Source organism: Pongo abelii, chromosome 4 (genome assembly GCF_028885655.2).
Source record: "Pongo abelii isolate AG06213 chromosome 4, NHGRI_mPonAbe1-v2.0_pri, whole genome shotgun sequence".
NCBI classification, from domain to species: domain Eukaryota; kingdom Metazoa; phylum Chordata; class Mammalia; order Primates; family Hominidae; genus Pongo; species Pongo abelii.
Genome location: NC_071989.2, coordinates 82,342,691 through 82,354,852, shown reverse-complemented (window position 1 = coordinate 82,354,852; position 12,162 = coordinate 82,342,691). Strand labels below are relative to the sequence as shown.

The following is a 12,162-nucleotide window of genomic DNA, read 5'->3' as shown; positions in this document are numbered from 1 at the left end:
TGACAAGAGACAGTCCCAGCAAATGCTAAAGCATAGAGTTATAACCGGTCCTGTTCTGAAAACAGGGAAGTCAGTTGATCTGGCCCAGGTCCCATGGTGGGTTGGGGACTGATTGTGAACGGATGTGTATGAGTTTTGCTCCATGGTGATGGGGAACCAATAATGGGTTTTCCAAGGAAGGAATGAACAGAATGGGGTTCTCTCTCTCTTTTTAGGAAGAGCATTCCAATAACAGTTTAAACGCTGGATTGGAGTGGAGAAAAGATACGAGCCCTTGTGATAATCTTGGCAAAGCCTTGAAGCAAAGCTGTGGCTATGGAGGTGACAGAGGAGGGGCTAGAGTTGAGACACATCTGCTGAAGTAGAAAGGCAGTATTTGAGGTGGAAAGAGATGTGCTTTGGTGTCACACAGACTGGATTTAAGTCAGGGCACCAGGGCTCTGTTGCCATGGTTGTGTAAATGAGGGATAGTTACTTAGGCTTGGCCTCTTTAGCTGTAAAATGAGTATGAGACATGCCTTGCAAGCTTATTGAAATGACCAGAAGTAGTATATAAAGCTCATTGGCTGACATGTGCATAATGATAATATCACCCAATTTTGTTAATGATGTCAATGAAGAGTTGTGTTAAGGGAAAGGATGACTTCAATAAGTTTTAGCATACAACTGGGTAGATGGTTGCTTTGTTAACATACAATGTGAGGAGAGGAAGAAGAGAGGATTGTAGAGGGAGAGAAGTTAACTTTTTTTTTGGCTCACTGCAACTTCTGCCTTCTAGGTTCAAGTGATTCTCCTTCCTCAGCTTCCCGAGTAGCTGGGATTACAGGTGCCCATCACCAAGCCTGGCTGATTTTTGTATTTTTAGTAGAAATGGGGTTTTACCAGGTTGGTCTCGCACTCCTGACCTCAAGTGATCTGCCTGCCTTGGTCTCCCAAAGTGCTGGGAGCCACTATGTCTGGTAAACTTTGTATATACTTTATTTAGTTTTGGGTTTCCTGAGGGAGAATCCAGGTAGAGGTATTGCGTGAACTGTTGCAAATATGAATCAGAGATCTAGGCAGATAATAGAGATTTGGGAGCTACCAGTGTATGTATTTGGTAAATGGAGCCAGTAGGCAGGGTAAGATTTCTAAGTAAGAGCAAGTGGAATAACCGAGGCTTATAGTTAGGTGAAATATTGTGAATTAAAATGTTAAAAGGTTCCTTGAAGTCTAAATGCACACAATTTTTGAAAATATGAATTGGAAACAAATCCATTTATTAGACTTTTTATTTTTGAAAAGGAGCCTCACTTTGTCACCCAGGATGGAGTGAGTGGTGCAATCTCAGCTCACCGCAACCTCCGCCTCCTGGGTTCAAGGGATTCTCCTGTCTCAGCCCCCTGAGTAGCTGGGATTACAGATGCACGCCGCTACGCCTGGCTAATTTTTGTACTTTTTAGTAGATACGGGGTTTCACCATGTTGGGCAGGCTGGTCTCAAACTCCTGACCTCGTGATCCGCCTGCCTCGGCCTCCTAAAGTTCTGGGATTACAGGCATGAGCCACTGCGTCCGGCCGAGACTATTTTTTTTTTTTTTTTTTTTTTTTTAGTGCTACATTGCATTTGGAGGGATCCCTGCATTTATGGATTGTGCAGAGGAGAGGCAGTTGCTGAAAGAAACTAAGAAGAAGAGAGAAGAAGAATATTTCACCTAACTATAAGCCTTGGCTATTCCACTTGCTCTTACTTAGAAATCTTATCCTGTCTAGTGGCTCCATTTACCAAATATATACACTGGTAGCTCCCAAATCTGTATTATCTGCCTAGATCCCTCTCCAGAAAGTCAGATTTTCCTGAGTGTCAAGGAAAGACAGAAACTTTTAAGTGACAGAAGGTGGTCAGTTTGGTTTAGTCTGTCATAAGGTCAAGAGGAGTAAGAATGAAAATAATCAATTGAATTTGGGACTTGGAGGGTTATTGGAGATCTTATGAGTAGTAGTATTAATATAGTGATAAGGACAGAAGCCAATTTAGTAATTCATAGAAGTGGAGAAAAAGTGAGTTTGACTTATTGTTATGCAATGAAAGATAAAGTACTAAACCATATTAATAAAGAATTTTGTAGTCTAAAAGCTTTTATTACATGTATTCCAGTGTTTTCAAGTTTGGATTGGCTTGTGATATACCTGATTAATTTATTCTGATACTTCCATCAACAGTAGTTACTACTCAGTGCAGTTCTACAGTTTAAGCCCATAGGCATAGGTTTGAATCCTGACTTTGCTGTTTCTAGCTGCCTGACTTTTATTAAGATACTGAATCTCTCCTGGCCTCAGTTTCCTCATCTGTAAAAGAGTAGTTATTACAGAATTTATCTCAAAATGTTGTTGACAGAATTACCTCAATGTGATAATGTATTAATGGTGAGCTACTAATATTATTATCAGTGGAATTAGTATAGCTTTTAGTATCTAGTTCAGTGATCCTCATCTTCTTAACCTTTTCTCCCTTTTATTATCTCTCTACACCCAGCCCATGTACCATGTATGACACTTCGTTGACGTTCTTTTCTTTTCTTTTCTAATAGCGATGGGGTCTCGCTTTGTTGCCCAGGCTGGTCTTGATCTCCTGGCCTCAAGCAGTCCTTCTACCTGAGCCTCCCAAAGTGCTGGGATTATAGGCATGAGCTACCATGCTCAGCTGAGGTACATTTCAAAGCAGTTATTTACTTCCTTATTTAAAAAAATCGTGATGTATCTATCACTCATCAATCAGAGCTTTTGATTTACATGAGATATAGTATAACCACAAGTTGAGTTGATAGAAATGTTAAAAAATAAGAAAACCTTTGCCGGGCGTGGTGGCTCACGCCTGTAATCCCAGCACTATGGGAGGCCAAGGCGGGTGGATCACAAGGTCAGGAGTTTGAGACCAGCCTGACCAACATGGTGAAACACCGTCTCTACTAAAAATACAAAAATTAGCCAGGCTTGGTGGCATGTGCCTGTAATCCCAGCTACTCAGGAGGCTGAGGCAGGAGAATTGCTTGAATCTGGGAGGTGGAGGTTGCAGTCAGCTGAGATTGTGCCACGGCACTCCAGCCTGGGTGACAGAGCCAGACTCTGTCTCAAAAAAAACAGAAAATCTTCATTTTTTGTTAGTTTGTGTATTAATGTAGGGGAAATGTATGTTTTTTGTTTTTTGTTTTTTTGAGATGGAGTCTTACTCTGTCGCCCAGGCTGGAGTGCAATGGCACTGGCTCACCTCACTGCACCCTTCGCCTCCCGGGTTCAAGCAATTCTCCTACCTCAGCCTCTTGAGTAGCTGAGACTACAGGCATGTGCTACCATGCCTGGCTAATTTTTTATATTTTTAGTAGAGACGGGTTTCGCCATGTTGGCCAGGCCGATCTTGAACTCCTGATCTCAGATGATCCACAAGCTTTGGCCTCCCAAAGTGTTGGGATTACAGGTGTGAGCCACCATGCACAGCCTTGTTTTGTTTTTAAAAATTGAAAATAATTAATGTTAGCCCGCTCTATAGCTTTTATGGATCCCAAACTAAGAGGCTGTCTTCTAATTTTAGATATGGCGTTGTTCTGTATTAATTATTTATACTCATGAGTGGAAAATATAGCTAAATTTAGCAAAAAAGTACCCAATTTTTTTTTTACTTTTTAATTTTTCAACTTTGATTTTAGGTTCGGGAGGACATGTGCAGATTTGTTAAATGGGTGAATTGCGTGTTGCTGGGGTTTGGTGTACAAATGATTTAGTCACTGAGGTAGTGTGCATAGTATCTGATAGGTAGCTTTTTGGCCCTTACGCTCCTCCCACCCTCTACGTTCAAGTAAGCCCTGGTGTCTGTTGTTCCCCTCAATGTGTCCATGTGTACTTAGCATTTAGCTCCCATTTATAAGTGAGAACATGTGGTATTCGGTTTTTCTTACTTTGTTAATTCCTTTGGGATAATAGCCTCCATCTGCATGCATCCATGTTGCTGCAAAGGACACGATGTTTTTGTTTGTTTGTTTGTTTGTTTTTTTGAGACGGAGTCTCGCACTGTCACCCAGGCTGGAGTGCAGTGGCGTGATCTGGGCTCACTGCAACCTCGGCCTCTCAGCTTCAAGCGATTCTCCTGCCTCAGCCTCCCAAGTAGCTGAGATTACAGGCACCTACCACCACGCCCAGCTAATTTTTTTGTATTTTTAGTAGAGACGGAGTTTCACTATGTTGGTCAGGCTGGTCTCAAACTCCTGATCTCGTGATCTGCCCGCCTTGGCCTCCCAAAGTACTGGGATGATAGGCGTGAGCCACCGCACCTGGCCTTGTTCTTTTTTTTTTTTTTTTTTGACTGTGTAGTATTCCATCAAGTACCCACATTGTAGACATCTTGATATTTGGCTTTAGAATATAATACGTATCTAAAAATACTTGAAATTAATTTCAAACCATGAAAGAGGAAATAGAAGTGATTCTGAATAAATTTTGTTTGGAGAATACTAATTTTTTTGTATCTGAGTAGCGTCTGTGGATGGAAAAAATGGCATACTGGCTTGGATAGACTTAAGGGAAGTTCTTGTGCCTGTGGCAGTACTTACAATGGGCAGAGAGAAGTTTCTCCTGTCTCTAGTTAGAAACATACCAACTGTAACTAACAGTATTCTTTGACTAGTTTGTTGGCTGGTCATGTTTTCATGCACTGTAATTAATTCATTTTTGGGTAGAATTTATTGTTGGAAAGTCTCAGTTCTTTTACCCTTTAAAGGTATGCAGAATAAGTCTAAACGTCTAAACTTTTCATCGGCATATTGATTCTTCAGATATTTTAAGGGTAGTTTTTGTGTGTGTGTGTGTGTGTGTGTGTGTGTGTGACAAGGTCTGGCTCTATCATCCAGGCTGGAGTGCAGTGGTGCAGTCTAGTCTTGACTCACTGCAGCCTCTACCTCCCTGTAACCTCTGCCTCCTGGACTCAAGCCATTCTCCCTCAGCCCCCTGAGTAGCTGGGACTACAGGTGCGTACCACCACGGCTGGTAATTTTTTGTATTTTTTGTACAGATGAGGTTTCGCCGCATTGCCTAGGCTGGTCTTGAACTTGTGAGTTCATTGGCTCTGCCCACCTTGGCCTCCCAAAGTGCTGGGATTACAGGTGTGAGCCACCATGCCCAGCCAAGGGTAGCTTTCTTGCTTCCCTTCCCCAGTGAGAATTATTTCTCCCAATTTCAGTTCCTTATCTGGTGTACCATGGTTTCGAGATCCTTTGTCCTCTTGGCCTTCTCTGTTGGAGGCATTCCAGTTTTGCAGTGTGATTTTTTTTTTTGAGATGGAGTCTTGCTCTATCGCCCAGGCTGGAGTGCAGTGGCACTATCTCGGCTCACTGCAACCTCCGCCTCCAGGGTTCACACCATTCTCCTGCCTCAGCCTCCCGAGTAGCTGGGACTACAGGCGCCCACCACCACACCTGGCTGATTTTTTGTATTTTTAGTAGAGATGGGGTTTCACCGTGTTAGTCAGGATGGTCTCGATCTCCTGACCCTGTGATCCGCCCGCCTTGGCCTCCAAAAGTGCTGGGATTATAGGCGTGAGCCACCGCGCCCGGCCTTTTTTTTTTTCTTAAAATGTGCCCCTTGGAAGGGAATAAAACACTGCACATACTGTCTGATCCATGAAAAATGTAGGGATGTTTTTCCCTCCCTAGGTGGAAAATTTATTTAATCTTAAAAAAAAAACTTGGTTATGGTTCATATTTAATCTAGTATCATCTAAATCTCAAGGTCTTCTTATTTGTCTCTGTCCTTCAGCAATGGATAATTAAAAAACTATAGTGCAATGTAGTGAATTTTATTTTTCTCCTAGCGGTATTTTGGAGTAACTTATTAAAGAAATATTTGGACAAATAAAATAAAATACCTAGGAATAAACTTAACCAAGGAAGTAAAAGATGTCTACAATGAAAACTATAAAACATTGATGCAAGAAATTGAAGAGGACATAAAAAATGGAAAGATATTTCATGTCCATATATTGGAAGAATCAATATTGTCAACATGTTCATATTACCTAAAGCAATCTACAGATTCAATGCAATTTCTATTAAAATACCAATGACATTCTTCACAGAAATAGAAAAAAAAAAAATCCTAAAATGTATATGGAACCACAAAAGACCCCAGAATAGCCAAAGCTATCCTGAGTAAAAAGAACACAACTGGAGAAATCACATTATCTGACCTCAGATTACACTACAGAGCTGTAATAATCAAAACAGCATGGTACCAGCATAAAAACAGACATGTAGACCAATAGACCAGCATAGAGAACCCAGAAATAAATCTGTGCATCTACAGTGAACTCATTTTTGACAAAGGTAACATGAACATACATTGGGGAAAGGAAAATCTCTTTAATAAATGGTGCTGGGAATACTGAATATCCATATGCAGAAGAATGAAACTAGACCCGTATCTCTTGCCATATACAAAAACCAAATCAAAATGGATTAAAAACTGAAATCTAAGACCTCAAACTATGAAACTATTAACATAAAACATTGGGAAAACTCTCCAGGGCATAGGCGTGGGCAAAGATTGCATGAGCAATACCCCACAAGACAGGCAATCAAAGCAGAAATGGATAAATGGGATCATGTCAAGTTAAAAAGCTTCTGCATAGCAAAGGAAACAACAAAGTGAAGAGACAACCCACAGAATGGGAGAAAATATCTGCAAACTGTCTATCTGACAAGGAATTAATAACCAGAATATATAAGGAACTCAGACAACTCAATAGTTGAAAACATGTAATAATCTGATTAAAAAATGAGCCAAAGATTTGAGTAGATATTTCCTAAAAAAAGACATACAAATGGCAAACTGGTATATGAAAAGGTACTCAACATCATTGATCATCAGCAGAATGGAAATCAAAACTACAATAAGGCCAGGCACGGTGGCTCATGCCTATAATCCCAGTGCTTTGTGTGGCCAAGGTGGGCAGATTGCTTGAGCTCAGGAATTCGAGACCAGCCTGGGCAACATGGTGAAACCCCATCTCTACAAAAAATACCAAAAAATTGGCTGAACATGGTGGTGCATTCCTGTGGTCCCAGCTACTGGGGAGGCTGAGGTGGGAGGATCTCTTGAGCCTAGGAGGTGGAGGCTGCAGTGAGCTGGGATTATGCCACCGCATTCCAGCCTGGACAACAGAGCAGACCCTGTCTCAAAAACAAAAGCAAAAGCCAACAAAAACAAACTACAGTCAGATATCTCACCCCAGTTAAAATGGCTTTCGTCCAAAAGACAGGCAGTAACGAATGCTGGTGAGGATGTGGAGAAAATGGAACCCTCATACACTGTTGGTGGGAATGTAAATTAGTAATAACCTCTATGGAGAACAGTTTAAAGGTTCCTCACAATTTAAAAATAGAGCTACCATATAATCCACCAATCCCACTGCTTGGTATATACCCAAAAGAAAGAAAGAAATCAGTATATCAAAGAGATTTCTGCACTCCCATGTTTATTGCAGCACAATTCATAATAGCTAAGAGTTGAAAGCAACTTGAGTTGTCAATCATCGAATGAATGGATAAAGAAAGTATGGTATATATACACAATGGAGTACTATTCAGACATAAAAAGGAATGAGATCCTATTATTTGCAACAACATGGATGGAACTTGAGATCATTATGTTAAGTAAAATAAGCCAGGCACAGAAAGACGAACTTTGCATGCTCTCATTTATGGGAGCTAAAACAATTAAAACAATTAAATTCATGGAGATAGAGAGTAGAGTGATGGTCACCAGAGGCTGGGAAGGGTAGTGGGTGGTGGGAGGAAGTGAGTCTGGTCAGTGGGTACAAAAACAGTTAGATTGAATGAAGAAGATCTAGCACTTGATAGCTCAACAGTGTGATGATAGTCAACAATTTATTCTACATTTAAAAATAACAAAGTGTGATTGGATTGTTTGTAACACAAAGGATAAATGCTTCAGGTGATGGATGTGATTATTATTATTATTTTTGAGATGGAGTCTTGCTGTGTCACCCAGGCAGGAGTGCAGTGGTGCAGTCTTGGCTCACTGCAACCTCTGCCTCCCAGGTTCAAGCAGTTCTCCTGCCTCAGCCTCTTCAGTAGTTAAGACTACAGGCATCCGCCACTATACCTGGCTAATTTTTTGTATTTTTAGTAGAGACGAGGTTTCACCATGTTAGCCAAGCTGGTTTTGAACTCCTAACCTCAGGTGATCCGCCCATCTTGGCCTCCCAAAGTGCTGGGATTACAGGTGTGAGCCAGTGCGCCTGACCTATATATGATTATTTACCCTGGTGTGATTATTATGCATTGTTTCCTGGATTGAAATATCTCATGTATCCCATAAATATATATACTGCTATGTACCCACAAAAATTAAAAATAAAAGATATATTGGGTAGGCATTTTACTTCGTCAGTTTTTATGTTTCCTATTTTTTTTTTAACTTCAGCTTTAAAACACTTGGCTTCGTTTTTTATTGTGTAGTAACCATTTAAAAATTCTGAAGAAGATTAGCCGGGTGTGGTGGCAGGTGCCTGTAGTCCTAGCTACTCGGGAGGCTGAGGCAGGAGAATGGCGTGAACCCGGGTGGCGGAGCTTGCAGTGAGCTGAGATGGCGCCACTGAACTCCAGCCTGGGCAGCAGAGCGAGACTCTGTCTCAAAAAAAAAAAAAAAATTCTGAAGAAGATGGGTCACAGTGATTAGATATAGAAAGTCCGAAGAAACTATACTGCAAGGTTTAAAAACATTTAACTCCTAAGCAGAGACTGAATAATCTGGTTGTTATATTCTGTAATTCTATTACACTTAGATACATCATGGATTATGTTGGCCTGTTGTCTTGACCTTTAAACCTGGCCACCAGGTTAAACCCCTCTGGAGACAGATTGCCTAGGCTCAGAGCTGGACTTGGCCACTTCCTAGCTGTGTGAACTTGGACAGCTTACTTAACCTCTCCACATCTGAGGCTCCTCATTCAGAAAGTGTGTATAGGAATACCTGATTCATAGGATCATTTTGAGGAATGAGATGTGTAGAGTGTTTCAGCACAATGCAAGGTGCAAGATAAGCAATCACTAGATGGTGGTTCTTGTTATTACCATCAGAAAATACATTCTGAGTTTAAAAAAATGATTGTAAATGACGTTTTGAGGTTATTATCCTTTTGTAAATTAAGACCTTTCTTCCTAGCTTCCATCTCCAGGTAAGCTATAAGTGCTTGGAAGGAAAGTAATCCATTGTAGACCTGTATGTTATTAATTAGAAGGGCTATCAGTGATCATTTGGCTCATCCTCACTTTTTACATGTGCTGAAAAAGTAGATTCTTTCTCTCTGGAGGTCTGAGCCTGATAGGAGAGACAGATGAAGAAAAATGAACAACGTTATTATGTATTATGTATTGTTATGTGATAAGTATATTAAAAGATTTATGCACAAGGTACTTACCATAACAATACCTCAACTTGTCTCCCTTCAGTTCTTCCTACCAATCCAACCTATTGGTAGGTTGTTGTCAGGTAATTTGTCTTAAAGAATAGCCTTGAATGTCTCTTCCCTGCCCGAGGTCCCTTAATGGCCTGCTGCTTGTATACCAAGTGAAGTCTAAATTCTTTAATCTGGGATTCTTGGCCTGCTATGTTCTGTCCTTAATTTATTTTCCTAGTACTTCCACCACCATTTGCCTTTATATACCTTAACTCTCTTGGTAAATCCAACTACTTGCCATTCTCGGTGTACTTTCAGTCATCCCTTCAGCATATTCTTTTTGAGGGTCTTCCCCACTATCTGCCTGTTGAAAGGACATCTGTTACTTTTTATCTAGCAGCATGTTCTTGTTCATCTGTGGCAGCTCTTCCTCCTAGCACCAGTGTGTGGTTTATTTATATAAACTTTTATTCAGTCATTCATTTATTTAGTAAATACGCTTTGAAGTTAGATAAGACTACTATCTCTTGTCCCTTCTTCCCATGGGCCTGCTGCCAATGAGAGGTAAGAATTGTACTGAATCTGGGTAAATAAGCCCACCTGAGTTTGCAAGAGAGTAGCACGAGCAGGTTAATGAGGCCATAGCTCCAAGTGCAGAGTTGGAGAGGCCCAAAAGCACAGAATTGGAGAGCCTGTGGTTCAGGGGCTGCCATTTTTCCAAATTGCTGAGATACTCTGCTATATAATGGCAGCCCACGGTTATATTTCTTAGTTGTCTAGTGAAAATACTAGGGAGTTTGGTCGGGTAGTGGTGGGGATTGTGACTCAGCAGAATATTTCACAAATGGTGTGCCAAAATTAAGTGCCAGGTTTTGGTTTCTTTTTGCTTTTGTTGTGAGTTAGACATGTTTCCTTTAAAATGAAAACATCAGTCTTCATTGTTCTAAATGAGAGAAATCTCTGTGATATTTTATGTTAAAAATATCTACAACAGTGAACATATAGTTAGACTCCTGTTTTTAAAAATTGGTTGTATCCTGGAGGTTTACTATGTCCAATCCCTGTTAACTTTAATAAAGTCCCTGTATAGTCAGATACGTGGTAGAGAAGCCAGGTATAATGTAAGAAATTTTATATTGTCAATGTTGAAATGGACACAGTTTTATGATTTATTAATTTAAGTACTTATTTTTTCTTTCCTGAGCTTTGCACACTGCTGATTTATAAAGAGTATTTAGTAGTCTGGGTTGTGAAGTACCAGAGTTGCTGACACATTCCACAGGCAAATGTATTACTTTACTGTACTACAGTATGTAGTAGGATCATGTGGAAGCTTCAATTACAAGCCCATTTCTATTTCTTTCTCTCTTAAATATCTATTAATTTATTCTTAGGCTTTTGCAAATGTTTCGAGGCAAGTAAGTAGCATTCTCTATTTCCTGTTCATAGAATATAGATAGTAAGACAATGATTTATCATCCATTCCTGGGTGTGGTAATTCAGTATGTATTTTGTGTTCCAACTGTTGAGCACCTTTGAAATAATCTTTATGAGTTTCATTTCAGCCTTATGAGTCCTGCTTTGGCTCCCCAGGGTAGAACACTAAAAATTGGTATTCTGTCTCCCTTGGAATTAGGATGGAGGCATGTAACCCAAATTTTGCCTATCACACGTATCCAAGAGAGACTGCACTACAAAGTGAGCTACTGGAGGAAGGAGGCCTTAAGGGGAATTGACTTTCTTCTCTTGTGTTTCCTCCCTTGGGGCCCTCTCTCTCCTTCCTTCACCTTACCAGGAGTAATTACTGTTAACACTATAATGTATCCTTCCAGACTTTGCTGTACAGACATATTAATCTTTTAAAAAACTTAGCTGGGTGTGGTGGCATGTGCCTGTATACTTAGCCATTCAGGAGGCTGATGTAGGAGGATTGTTGAGCCCAGAAGTTTGAGGCTATAGTGAGCTATGTTCATGCCACTGCACTCCAGCCTGGGTGACAGAGTGAGATTCTCTCTCTAACAACAAACAAAAACAAAGCAAAAAACTAATGCAAGTAGGCATTTTTTCAAAAAAAAAAGCGATGTTTGTTTTTCCTGTTTTATGAATTTTCTATTCATGCCCTTTGCTTATTTATTCGCATCTTAGCTTTAAAAAAAAACACTGCATTATTTGTCTGTATTAAGGTATTAGATTGTATAAGTCATACTGGTTATAATTTGCCTCTGAGTTTTTTCTTTTTAGATGCGAAAGTTTTGATTGATTTCTAGTTATTAGTTGCAGCAGTTTATTCCTTTCTCAACCAGAAGGAATTTTCCTCTATGTGTTCTGTATGTTCAGGTAATTTGCCCATGGTTACACAGCTAGTAATCCTGTTAGTTTGGCTCAAGAACACATTCCCTTAACCAGTATTTTATACCAGCTTTCACACACTCTCAAAATCCTTTGCAGTATAGCTGGATTTTGCTTTTGAAGGCCTAAAACATACCAAATACTCAGTACCTTCATGCTTAAATGATTTCTTATCTAGGAGCATTTTCCTGTACATAAAGAGAGAATTAAACCTTGAGTTGGAAAGAATACTTGGAACACTTCCCCTGACATATATTAAGCAATCTTTAACCATATTAGGGCTGCCTGAGATGCTGTGCTTTCAGACATACCAATGTGATGGAAAAAACAGACATCGGAGTCAGACTGCCGGGTTCAAATACTAGC

At 40.2% G+C, this 12,162-nt stretch overlaps 1 protein-coding gene across 6 annotated transcripts in view; it reads left to right on the top strand.

Annotated features, from left to right (window-relative positions):
- FAM169A (family with sequence similarity 169 member A) overlaps positions 1-12,162 on the top strand; it is an 88,831-nt gene that overhangs the window by 4,703 nt on the left and 71,966 nt on the right. The window lies entirely within an intron of this gene.